We start from the raw sequence: 14,329 nt of genomic DNA, 5'->3' as shown, positions 1-14,329 counted from the left end.
ACATTTCTGATTTTGATTTTATGCTTGTAGGCATTGAAATGGTGGGTGATAAGATATGAGAGACACCCAAAAACCAACCTTTGGGAGATGATTGGAACCAAATGTCACCTCTACCACAAGGGTCCTTGGGTATACTGCCATCACCATTTCAAGAATTGTCTTTTTTTGGATAAAGGCTCTGTCACGCCTTTCCTTCTTGTCACTGATGAACAAGCACAAGAAATGGATGAAGAAGAGCCTGAATAGATGCTAGCCAATGAAGTATTAGAGAAGGGACAAATACCTGAAGAACCTTAGCAAAATTCTCAGATACAGAGGTAGGGACTTTGGAAACAATGAGTACAAGGGCTCCCAACATAGATCTCTCTTAGAAGGAAAAGACTCTAGAAAGGAGTGATAAGGGAAAAGGGCCAATAGTGAAAACCTCCTCTTCAACCAAATATATGTCTCCCATGGGCACCACACTAGCCTGGTTGAAGAGGGAGGTTATGGTTTGATACAAAGGGCAGCTAAACTTGAGTGTAGACAAGGGAATTGATGAGCTAGTGAAAGCCATCAAGAAGCTTGAGCCAGTTAAGGGTGATGCATGAACATTGGATTTCATAATGAAGAACCAAGATTAGGAATTGCTTTCACATATGTCCATCCATCCACATGTTGATGTTGAGGACTTGACCCTTACAAACTATCAAATCAAGGAGGTTCTACTAGGGAAACCCACGATAGATACTACCAAAGTGTTAGTCACTACGGGTATAAAGGAAGTGTTCAGTTGCATGGACGGAGAGGAGTTTGAGTTGATAATACTAAGGAGACAAAACAATTTTATGAGAGGCTATTTACATGGAGTAGTAGGCCCCATTGAGTTGGATAATTTAGAGATCACCCTTTCTATAAAATTAGAAAAGAGAGATAAGGGGAGTGTACAAATAGATTCATTTTTGGGTGCATGTCAGAAATGGTGTAACAATTTTGAGGATAAAGGTGTACAAATTATATAGGCTAATTTGAACCTATTGCACCTTGTTTAGTCTAGTACAAAAAAGGTGGTGTCTATATTGATCTAGGATTTTGGGCTATTGGATGAGTTACATACCTAGGGAAAGGACCTCCAAGCACTTCAAGCAATAAAAATTCATAGTTATCGTACACTTATGGAGGTGTACTCGATTGAGGAACTAGATCAGTTAGAGCATTGGATTGAGAAGATAGTGGCTAGTAATTAAGTAATGGAGACATTACATGAGAGTATACAGAAGCTGATAGATCAAACACAAGAACAAATTTTGGAAGCTGAGAAGTATTACAATGATGCCTACCTTGATATTTTTGAAGATGAGTCAAAAACTAACCTCATTCCAATGCAATAAATTGTTCAATAGTTCTTGAAAACCTTTGAAGATGCTTTTTTAGAAGAAGATATCAGACAAGCATTCAGGACTAAAGAGGCATTGTTGGAGTTGGACACTAAGCTTGAGGATTTTGCAGATATTCATATGGAGGTTAGCAATTATCAACAAATAGTAAAAGATAAGTATAACACTTTGAATTTTCCAAATGCTACCCAAGTGATAGAGATTATAGAGAAATTCAAAAGCAAACATCCAAACATTACTCTAGTATAAAGGGGAAGCAAACCCAAAAGCTAGAAATTCAGTTTTGACACTTGGAATTTTTTTGGATTTTTTGAACCTTCCATTAAGGTGCACAAGGTGCACTTTTCACAGAGGTGCACTGACAATTTTGAAGAAGTAACAGTGTGCCAATAGTTAATTGCTAGTTGCTATTTAGAGCTTTCTGTGCCTGTAAATGCATTGTGATGACAATTCAACTCCTAGAAATGCCTAAAGAAGGTCAAGCTTCTATTTTTAGAGCCTCTAGTGACTCTTAGATCCTCATACAACTTCCTTCTTCTTATCTACTTTTTCTTTCTTTTTTTTAAGACATGTAAAGGCTCATGCACCCATTATTTGATATAAACAAGGGCGGAGTCCTACTTAACACCACTTTTAGAGCTTAATCCAACTAGTATTGTGTCATCTGCAAATTGCTGATGTATGCTATTAGCAAAATTATTTGTCACCTTTATTCCTATAATTTTTGTTTCGGTTTGTCCTATCTTTATTGTTCTCTCAAAGGTTTCAACCATAATGATGAAGAGGAAGGGAGAAATAGGGTTACCTTGACAGATCCCCCTAGAAATACTAAAGAAACCTTCTAGGTTTCCATTTATAAGGAGCAATATTTTTGAGCTAGATATACACTGATAAATGATGTTAATCCATTGGTGTGAGAATCCAAATGCTTCAAGGGTTTTGCAAAGGAACCTCCAATCAACCTCATCGTATGCTTTTTGTATGTCTAGTTTTAATAACATGCATGTCTCCTTATTCTTTGACACTGAATAGATTGTTTCTTGAATAGTTGAGATGCCATCTAGAATGGATCTCCTAGGTACAAAGCTTGTCTATTCTTCTGATATTAATTTAGGAAGAAATTCTTTAAATCGATTTGCCAAAGCTTTAGATAAGATTTTATAGATCGTATTGCAAAGAGCTATTGGTCTGAAGTCTCTTGGTTCTTTAGCCTTACTCTTTTTAGGGATTAGTGTTAGGAATGTGTGATTAATTTCTAATAATATTATCCCCCCATTTCTTGACGCTTCAATTTCTTTCCACAAATCTTCCCAATAATTTTCCAACATTTTTGGAAAAAGAATGCTTGGAACCCATCTAGTCCTAGTGATTTATTTAGATTAATATTAAAAGGAGTTGTTATAATCTCTTGTAGAGAGAAAGGTTTATTGAGAGTTTTATTACTTTCCACTACTCCTTGTGCTCTACCTTTGATGCTCATTCTCCCACTTTCATGGACTTACAACTCTCTTACTATCACTTCCTTCACCATAAGAAGTAGTTATTCATTGCCTTACAGTGTAGGTCCCTTTGCGACACACTTACTCATTGTCCCAAGTTGTTTTGGCATATCATGTTCCCCCATCACTCCCTACCCCTGCCTACCACAGACCTTCACTCCCTCACCACCCACATTTCCATGCTTTATGACATCCTTGGTTAGCTTGCTCCTAGTCCCATCTTGCCTCCCCATTTTCACTTGTTCTCCACCTCCAACATTTATGATGCCATCAAAATTATGAGATGCAAAAGCGTGACTGATGAGGAGGGTTTTCAGGCTGAGCTCTTCAGGCTCGGTACCTTGATCTTGGGTCCCTTCCTCTCTACACTCTTCAATAGATTAGTTTGTATTGGGTTTCCATAATCTTGGTCAATGCAGGTTATCCACCTGATCCATAAGTCTGGGTTGGTTTCAGAACCTCACAACTACATGACCATCATGACTGGGCATACCTTTGCCAAACTCTATGCCATAGCTTTGAATACTATTTTATGTAGAGAGCTTGGCATGAGAGGGTGTAGGGCTAAGGGCCAGGCTGGCTTTTAGGAAGACTACCAGATCATAGATCATATTTTCACACTACAAGCTATTATTGAGGAAGGTTGCCACTGCAAGACAAAAGCTACTGCTATTTTGTGGACTTTCGTAAGGCTTTCAACTTCATCCCCCTTGTGGCCCTTTTTTAGAGGCTTAGAGATATTAGTATCTCTGAGATCTCATTGACAACAATCATGAGGTTATACAAGATGGTGGTTGGTAGACTCAAGACCCCTGAGGGCCTCTCTGATCCTATCCAAAGCACCATTGGGGAGAAGCAAGGTTTCCCACTTTCACCCACCTTGTTCAGGATCTACATTAATGAACTTGAGGCTTTTCTCAATGACTTCTCATCCTTGGGTGACAATTGCAATCTACACCAGGTACTAAAATCTATCCTCCTTTTTGCTTATGATGTGGCTCTTTTAGCTTCTTTTCCTAAGAGGTTTCAAAGGCTCCTTGATAGACTTGCATTTTTTTTGTGACTTGAGACAATTTCTTGTAAACCTTGAGAAGACCTGTGTTATGGTCTTTAATGGTTTAAAGACCTCACAATTCCATTTCTACTTCTAGGGTCAAGAAGTTGAAATTGCTTCATCTTGTACACATACCTTGGGGTTAAGTTTTTTGGGCCCAATTTTAGCTTGCGACCAACCATTCAACCTCAGATTTGCAAAGTCTTGGGTTCCATTTCCATGCTCAAGAGACAGTGCTTTACACATCACTTCCAGGACTCCTTAACTAAGTTATCCATCTTAGAATCCTTAGTCAGGCCCATAATGCTCTATGGTTTAGTGGTATGGAGGCCTTCCCTATTAGACTCAGATTGGGCCTCGATTGAGTGTATTTAGATTTTGCTCCTCTATCGAATTATTAGATGCTAGAGATCTATCCCCCACAATATTATTTTTGTTGAGTTTGGTGCCCACCCTTTCAGATTGGCAGCCATTTTTGACTTGATCTGGTTCCTCCACTACCTTTTGAGCATTTTGGAATCTACTGAAGGCTGACATAGATACCCTTACTTGGAATACTGCTCTTCAGTTGCTACTACAAACTTTGATCCTACCTCTAGGGCCCGTTATTGGTATGCTTAGGCTACTATCCTACTGAGATGAGTTAAGATAGACATCAACTATCTCCCTCCCTACTAGTTCTCATTGGACACTCCAGCTCACCTCCTCCCCTCTTGGTAGGATTTGAACACATATGTTAGACTCAACATCTATAGATAGTATATCATCTACACCTAGGTTGATCCTTGAGGGGGTTTATGCTCGAGGATGACATTCTATGTCAAAAACTTCTTAGATATTTGAGATGGGATCATTTGTCACCCTGACCACTTATATAAACTTTGGACCCATGCCCTACACATCTCTCTTGGCTCCTTTAGGGTGAGCTCTCAACGACTCCAGATTTAGACCAAACACCATATTGTTAGAGAGGATCTAGTTTGTAGACTTTGTACTATGATAGAGGCAAAATATGAGACCCATTTCCTTTTTAGATGCTTGATATACTACGAGATAAGAGGCTGATTCTATTGTTTTTCTAGAGAGTGTAGATCTCTCTCAAACTTCTTTAGGTGCATAGATTAGCGTTGCCTTGCACTCTATTTTCATGAAGCCATACAACTTTGTGACCACATTTTGCAGTTATCATCCCCCATGGGACAAACCCAGGTACAACTTATCATGACTTTCTTCTCACCCTTATCTCCTGCTCGAGGTATGAAATGACCATATAGTTTACCTGAAAACAACCACTCCAGATCAATGAAACCCCATAATGCTCCTCCTCTTTGCCAAAGACACTCCTAAAAAATTTAGTGATAGAACAAAGCCCCTAGTTGCCCCTGTCCATCTCATTCATTGTTATTATTCTTCCCTTTGAGGAAAGATCCCTAGTCTTATTTGTGGTGACTCGTGATCTCTTCTTCTTTTCTAGGTTTGTGCTTGCTCTTCTATCGATACCATTTGGTGTTCCATCTAGTGCTATCTTATTGGTTGTAAGCTTCTAGTCCCATAGACCTGCATTGTGGTCTCTCATAAAATGTTAATATATTTATCTTATCTTATCTTATTTTCTATGAGAATCTTAGGAATTTCTTTCAACATCTCCTCTTGTGCTACTCGATTAGAGGATTCATAATTATTAAAGATATCTTTAAAATAATCAACAAAAATATCTATGATTTTGGCTGGATTGTCTACTAAATTTCCCTCTATATTTTTAATTTTTGATATATTGTTAGTTGCTCTATCTTGTATGACAGTTGTAGGAAAGTATTACGTATTTCAATCTCCTTTTTCTAGTGATTTCTCCCTATAGTTTTGTTTCTAGAACAATTCTTCTTTAGCTAAAATATCTTCTTGTTTTGATAGGAGTTCTTTTTCTTGAGTGTATGTTGCATTATTCATTCTGTTTTTAATAACTTCTTTATTTATTTTTTCCAGCTTTTCTTCTATGTCAAGTTTTTCTTTAAAAATATTGTTAAATTGTGATTTGTTCCATTTTACAATTTTTTCCTTGACCATTTTTAGTTTAGACACAAAACATAACATTTTTTTATCCTTGGACTTGTCCTTCTTGCCACCAATTTTTTATGTTATCCTATTAGTATTTTTGTCTTGATCTGTCTGTCTATGCTGCTTAACTCTCCTTTGAAGAAGAATTTGTCCAACCTTTCTACTGGATAATCCAGAGATCACCCTTGCTATGACATTAGAAATGAGATATAAGTGGAGTGTACAAATATATTCATTTTTGAGCGCATGTCAGAATGGTGTGACAATTTTGCAGATAAATGTGTATGAATTACATAGGCTAATTTGAACATGTTGTACCTTGTTCAATCTAGTATGAAAAAGCTAGTGTCTATATTGAACTAGGATTTTGGGCTATTGGATGATATACATACTTGGGGAAAGGACCTCCATGTACTTCAAGCAATTAAAGGTCAAAGTTATTTTACACTTATGGAGGTGTACTCGACTAAGGAACTGGATCAGTTAGAGGATTGGATTGAGAAGATATCAACTATTAATAAAGTAATGGAGACATTACATTAGAGTATATAGAAGCTGATAGATCAAACACAAGAACAACTTTTGGAAGCTGAGAAGTATTACAATGATCCCTACCTTGATATTTTTGAAGATGAGTAAAAAAATAACCTCATTCCAGTGTAATCAATTTTCCAATAGTTCTGGAAAACCTTCAAAGAAGCTTCATCAGTAGAAGATATCAGATAATCATTCAAGACTAAAGATGCAGTATTGGAGTTGGACACTAAGCTTGAGGATTTTTCAGATATTCATATGGAGGTTAGCAATTATCGACAAACAATAAAAGATAAGTATAACACTTTGAATTTTTCCAAATGCTACCCAAGTGACATAGATTATAGAGAAATTCAAAAGCAAACATCCAAACATCACTCTGGTATAAAGGGGAAGAAAACCCAGAAGCTAGAAACTTAGTTTTGACACTTGGGGGAAAATTTTGGATTTTTTGAACCTGCCACTAAGGTTTGCAAGGTGCACCGACAATTTTGAAGAAGTAACATTGCACTAATAGTTAACTACCAGTTGCTATTTAGAGCTTTCCATTCATTGGAAATGCATTGTGATGACAGTTCAACTCCCAAAAATGCCTAAAGAAGGTCAAGCTTCTATTTTTAGAGTCTCCAGTGACTCTCAGATCCTCTTACAACTTCCTTCTTCTTATCTACTTCTTATTTCTTTGTTTTAAGACATGTAAAGGCTCATGCACCCATTAGTTTGTATATAATTAGATTTATTTTATTAAGTTTAAGAATATGTTTACATTAAGAGATCTCTCATTGTCAACACAAATTGAGGATATGATTTCATATAAATTTAGGAATGTAATATGTATTTCGGGCTATTATTTTGATGCAATAATATTTGCTATTGGTTCTCTCATTCTGAGTGTAGTTATTCTTGCCAGAAAGTGTTTTTTTTTTGAATTCTTGTTCATGAATAATAATGGAACCAATGGTTATGTTGTGTTGATTTGATTATGCGATCTTTTAATTCGGGTGTTTGACGTGTGTTGATGAATTTCGTTGACATATCAAATTGGAGAAGAGATCACCCTATTGTTCCTACATAGCTGCTTGTCTCTCATGAGCACACTTTCTATGACCTTGCGATTCGATAAGAAGTGAAACATCTTTCAGTTTTTACAAAGTTCCCATTGATGATTGCGTCAGTGGATTTGAGGAAGCACTTCTCCTATTTTCATTGGTTTTTTACCCAATATTTTTGATGATTTAACTCGTAGATGTGTTGTTACCATGGTTTATGTCCCTTAGAAATTTCCCTTTCCATTTATTTTCTTTCATTTCTTGTTACCTTATATTTGTTATTTGGTTTGCTAACACTTGGTTAAATTAGGAATTCATATAATTGCATTGTTAAAATTGAATTTTATCATTAAAAAAAAAATACCAAAAAAAATATCTTTGTGTGATTACTTTTTTTGAGGCAACAAGCAGATTGAACATCTTATCCAAAATTGGTCAGAACCAAAAAAGGCTTCCCTGTGAACAAAAAACATTTATCTTCAATTAAGTTGATTCCAGTAGGTCGCAAGATCACCCAAAACCTTAGAGTTGATCCCAGATTAGCTTTTCAAGGGAGGAGTTGGAAAGGATTCTTGTTGTTAAACATCATACAAAATAATAGCTCAATAGTAAGGAAATAAAAATATTTTAGAAAACTGATGTTTCAATAACTCTTACTATTTTTTATTATATTATTTTACAAACATATAAACACCATTTTATAGAACTCAAAGTTAAGAATATTCTCATATAGATTTTATAGTGTTTTAATTAGATACAGTTTATTGTAATTAACAAATTCTACAAGCATGCATTTGAACACTCAAAAAGATGTTGATTTTCAAAAAGAGAAAAATATCAAATCATATAAATTCTTTTTAAAAATTATATGATTTCCTATAGGAGAGAGTACTCTTCTAGAATGTATAATTTTTTCTTTTGGTTAGAATAGATTGTTTTGAAAAATGTGGTGGAGGTAAAAACTATTGATTTCAATGTGTTGAAATTTGAATCATTATAAAAGAGAAAATATAGGTCTAAAGCCTATTTTTATTTTTATTTGTTCTAGCTATATATGTTATCTATAACATACTCTGAGTTCAAATGGGAATAAGTTTATTTCCATATAGTTTTGCGGTGGGAACTAAACTCCTAATTTTCAGCATTTTTCAACAACTTAAAAATTATCTATAAAAATTAGGAATATATATCAATTCTTATTCCAAATAATTATTAAAATTTATAATCCTAAACTCCATCCATTTCTATGTACATTTCATTAGTTTACTTCATTTTCAAATTCTAAATAATAATACCAGTTTTATGTCATTCAAGGTGAACAAATATACTTTTGTTAGCCTTTTCCTTTACAAAAGGGTGACATAGGTTTGTGCTTTTACCCTATTCTATATTTTCAAGCACTCTCAAATTGACTTCTGAGAAGTGATCTTATATTCCCTAATTTCTTTTTATCAACATTACTTTTATTTAATTATTAGTAGAAATAAATGATATTAGATTTTCACTATCTATAATGTGTAGTTGCTAATGTTTTCGGATCTCATTCTGTATGTAGTTTTTTACATCAACATTTCAAATCACACTCTAATCATTTCCACTATCTATGAAGAAAAGTTGCTTCTATGAAGTGTAGTTGCTCATGCTTTTGAGTCTCATGTATGTAAGCTTTTGCATCAACATTTCAATTCACCTTCTCTAATCCACCATCATGATAAGAGATCCAATGCAAAGCAGATGAAATATCTATTCATAAAAGAAAATTTGACACTTGAATTAAACACTATTTAAATTCCTACAAAAATGGATTTTTCATTAATCAAAATACATTTTTATAGTTGGTGTCATATTTACACCATTAGCAATTAACAATCGACTATCTAATTCTTTTAATTAGGTAAAATGGTTGTGAAGGGCCTATAAATCATATACACTAGAAGAAAACAACTTAAATAAAAATAACTTCCAAAACTTTGAAGGGACAAAATAACTTATAATTACAATCAAGGTGCATGAAAGAAAAAAGAACCTAGATCCAACCATATTCAATCACTTTCACCTTTTCACTATTAGAAAAAATGGGTATAAACTTTGTATTTACATAAGGTTATTATTTATACTAATTTCACATTTGAGCACAAATAGATCCAAAAATTTCTAAAGTTAAAAATTAAATAGACAAACAAGTTGATAAATTTTTGTTTCAAGATCATGTCTCGATTTGAAGACATTAAATTTACAAAAGAAAATAAGTCAATAGTTAGAGGGGAAAAAAGTAGAGACATATTAATGAAAATAGAAACAAGAAAAGATAAGAGATATGAAACATAATCATTGCTTAATAGTGAGTGAATTCTTGCATATTTTAAATGCATTCAAAATTATGAGCCCAAACAGTTATTTGTTGTAGCTTGATTTATCCCATTCAATTGATTAAGTATCCACTCAATTTATCTTTAAGATATTTTTTCTATCTAAATAGTTTAATTATTTTCTCTCATCTTTTAAACATTTCTCAAATTCTTAATTAATGATACAAATTCAAATAAATTTCCATTCTATTTTATTATCTAACAAATAAAACTCTATAAAGTACTAAACGAAGAGATCTTTATTAAAATTAATATGATATTATATTATTATACAAAAATACTTTTAAGTGTTTTTTACAAAGATACATTTAAGGGAAAGTAGATTTCCAGATTCTATTATCATTATGCTTTGCTTGTGTATATGATTGAAAAAATGGGTGTACATTAGATACAATTCAAATTTCATAGCACAAAGCTCCAAATTGTTGATTTTTGGATCTACTGCAAATGAATCAACAGTGTCATAATATTATGAGCAAAGGCTATATAAATATATATCATATAAAATAAAAGCTCATGTATAATATATATAGTCATAGGTTTATAATATATATAAAATTAAGTTATCAAACATCAACACACCCTCTTAGCTAGGGAAGGTAAACACATGTATTATCTCAAAGTAATATTAAGTTAGCAAGATTAAGGATATTTTTGATTAGAAGATATCCATTGTTTCGATATCACATTTGATATAAGAGTATGTGTGTAGTGAAGAGATCATTAATGTGACAAAGATTGACTCGTTGAGATGTCTGACTCCCTTTTCAACTATTCACATGCTCTGTGTACTAAATGTCAAAAAATATCATTCGCTTATAGAATCTCTCTTATGCCTCTCTATATCAAAGTAGGATTTGATGGATGCTTGTGGATGACTCAAGTGCCCAACTGAAATTATGGCATGCTTGATGGAGTAGTTACAACTTGTGCAAGAATTTTGTCTTCAGCCAGAACTTCATCTATTTGAATATTTTGTACAATTTTGTAAACCATAGCAGAGAAAGTTGAGAGCGTATTTCTTTGGAAGGGGAAGAAAACTAAGTAGCTATGCATTAGTTGTGCTAGGATATTATTTCTACAATTTTCTCACGCAACATCTAGATATGTTTAGGAGCCTATGGTAATGATTATATCTCCAGTTGTATCCATGTATGCTCAAAGTGTTATTAACATGACTTTTTTTATTTCCATGTTTTCTATCCTCTCTTACATTTGTAACTAGGATTTGATACTATGTTGATTTTTGGATCTATTGCAAATGTATTACATGCCATAATAATTGGTATGTGTTTTCTAAATGGCAATGGCCTTTTATTTATAATGAGCAAAGGCTAAGAAGAGACATGTCCCTTCATGAAACATGTCTATTCATTATTTTGATAATTACTATAATAATAATAAATAAATAAATAAATATTATTATTACATTAATATCTCTCATATAATAAACTTATATCTCATATATAATTATATATAGTCATAGGTTTATCTGACTAAAGGTACCAAACATCAACACAAATATGACATAGGTTAGAACACTCAGGTTTGGTTAATAGTGGAAGGTTGCAAGCTATTGTTGTTGCTAGGTGGACTTGAAGGATAATTAGAAGTCCAATTATGTAAAATCACAATAATGCATGGAGGCAATTAATGTGCAATAAGTAGGGCATTACACTCAAATCATAAAAACTTGTAGTAATTTACAGACACTTAATGACCGTAATATTAGATGTGACAATGTGATTTGCTTGATAATAAGGTGATGTATAGTCTACAAGTTGAAATATTTCCCATCCCTGAAAGAATGTAGGCCACAAGACCAAAAAATGACTTACCTATTGACATCAACATTTGAGATAACACCCCATGATCTATGAAATTTTATTAACATTAATCTAAGTTATGTCTAAAACTATAACTATTGGTACCCTACTTTTTACATCTGCTCATACTTCGTAATCTATTGTACAATAATCTAATTTATGCCTGATACTGCTAGTACCCTATTTTCTATATCTTTTCAGATATAATGCTTTAAAAGAAATAAAAAACTAACAGAAAAAAAGCTCCTTATATTGGCCAATGCTCTCTCCACCCTAAATCAACAATCTCCTACCATCAACAGCTAGAAACCCTAATGATGTGTTTATTCAAGAAGCCTATTGTATATGAATAAAAGGTTGATTAATAACATTTTTGACTTGAATTAAAGTACAACCTAAAAATATATTTTAGATTAAATGTTTAAATCAAATTTGTTTTTATTGTAATAATTATTAAAAATATATATTTTATGGAGCAACTCACAAATATATTTTTGATCAAATTTGGAATAACTATTACTACAATATAATTTTTATCATTTATAATTTTAAAAATGTTAGACCAACTTGTAAAAATATTTTCACATCTATAACATTAATCAACTATGAATAATATTATACATGAGTAATATAAAGTTAAATTTTAATAAAAGTACTAAATAATTTAATCTCATAGATTATTATTTTGAAAAATTTAATCAAATTAACTATCAAAACTTAATTATAAATATAAACTATAATTTACATCTAATTGTATAAAAAGATTCTGCCAATTAAAATTTTAATATTTTAATAAAATCTTTTATCGATAAAATTAGATATAATATAAAATTATTTAATCTTATAAATTATTTTTAAAATACATTTAATAAAATTAATTATTAAATTTAAATTATAAATAGAAACTAATAATTTATAATATCTTTTTCTTTAACTAAACATTAACAAATACTTATTAAATTGTTTGATTGATCTTATCCACTATTAATGCAGAATTTGTATTTAATTGAATATTGACTTGATTTGGATGTTGATTGAAGTTTTGATATCTCCATGTCACATAATAAATGACCTACAAGTTGATATAACATAAGAAAATAAATGGAATTGAAGTATTTTTCTTTTCAGTAAAACATAATATTTATATTATTACATTTTCATGTAAACATATAAAGAAAGGAAAATTTATACAATTTGAATTTAATGGGATGAGAGCAATCACATTGGAGAATGATTTCAAGGTGATTATTTAAAAATACGTGACATTTGCACTGGGAAAGCAAGTTTGTGATGAGTTTCAAAATTTTAAGGGGGCATATACACCAAGATGGTGTGTGAAATAGTGGACACGATGAAAAAATTCAAAAGTACACAACATAATTGCATTAAGTATGCTTTTGATCAAATTTCAAAATGGGCCTTAGCTCGATAACAAGCCAAGGAAAACACATTAAAAAAATTGAACTTTTACGAAATACGATTGTGTTCTAAAGATGATTGTGTTATGATTAACAAAATGTGATTGCGTTATTAAGAACTAGAAGCAATGAGAGACTAGAGTGAAATATACATAGAGATAGGGGGTGAAGGAGATGCAAGGGATGAGAGAGAGAGAGAGAGAGAGAGAGAGAGAGAGAGAGAGAGAGAGAGAGAGAGAGAGAGAGAGAGAGAGATTTCACATTGCTCTATGGATAATTCCACAACACTTGTCACTTCTCTATCTATTTTTTTTGTTTTTATGTGCATGTGCATTGAAGATCTTCTACCACTACTTGAGGTACTAGTAGATGGTGAGTATTCATAATCATCATCATCATTTGGCATAGGATCACATGCATATCTTACTTCTTTCATTTGTTTGTTTCCCCTTGCTAGCTCTTCAAGTCATTATCTATAACTTTTGTCATGGGTCCAAGGATCTCTTCACACTCTTTTCCACTAACCAAGTGGGCTTTGTCTCTTAATCCTGAATAATTGGTTAATAGTTTCATTCTTAACTAAATTCATAATTAGATTCTCCAAAGTTAGTTTTCTTCTTGACCGCTACAATATTTTTTCCTCAACTAAACATTTTGTAATCAATTGATATACAATCACATTTTTCTCTTAGCTAATCCTTTAGGCATAGGATTGATCCTTTAGATCCAAAAAATAGTTGAAATCTAGATCTACTAGAAGAATAATATTGGATCCCCAATTTTAAAACTTCATCACCTAGTAAATTTTCAAGTTTAAATTCTGCTATTTGATAGTTTTCGATGGAAACAAGATCTTTTGAAATAATTGGCATTTTAAGGTAGACATCCCTCATCATTCTTATAAGATGAAGGCCTGAATTGCTGTTTAGTTTTTCTTTATCCAATGATTTTGGAGGGAATAACATTCTTACTAGAAAATTCAATTACCAAGCACATCTTTTCCTTTTGGTTGTGTGGATAAGATTTTAGTATCAAAATCCTCTAGATGTCTTTTTCCCAACATACATGGCAATTCACAACCAATGTAATGTGCTCCATCTTATCATCTTTAGTTATTATTGTTAGAGTGTACACATAACTGTAGGTTTA

The sequence above is a fragment of the Cupressus sempervirens genome, chromosome 6 (genome assembly GCF_028749045.1).
Source record: "Cupressus sempervirens isolate cs-2001-9-10 chromosome 6, ASM2874904v1, whole genome shotgun sequence".
Taxonomy (NCBI): domain Eukaryota; kingdom Viridiplantae; phylum Streptophyta; class Pinopsida; order Cupressales; family Cupressaceae; genus Cupressus; species Cupressus sempervirens.
Note: the sequence above shows the minus strand (reverse complement) of the source record.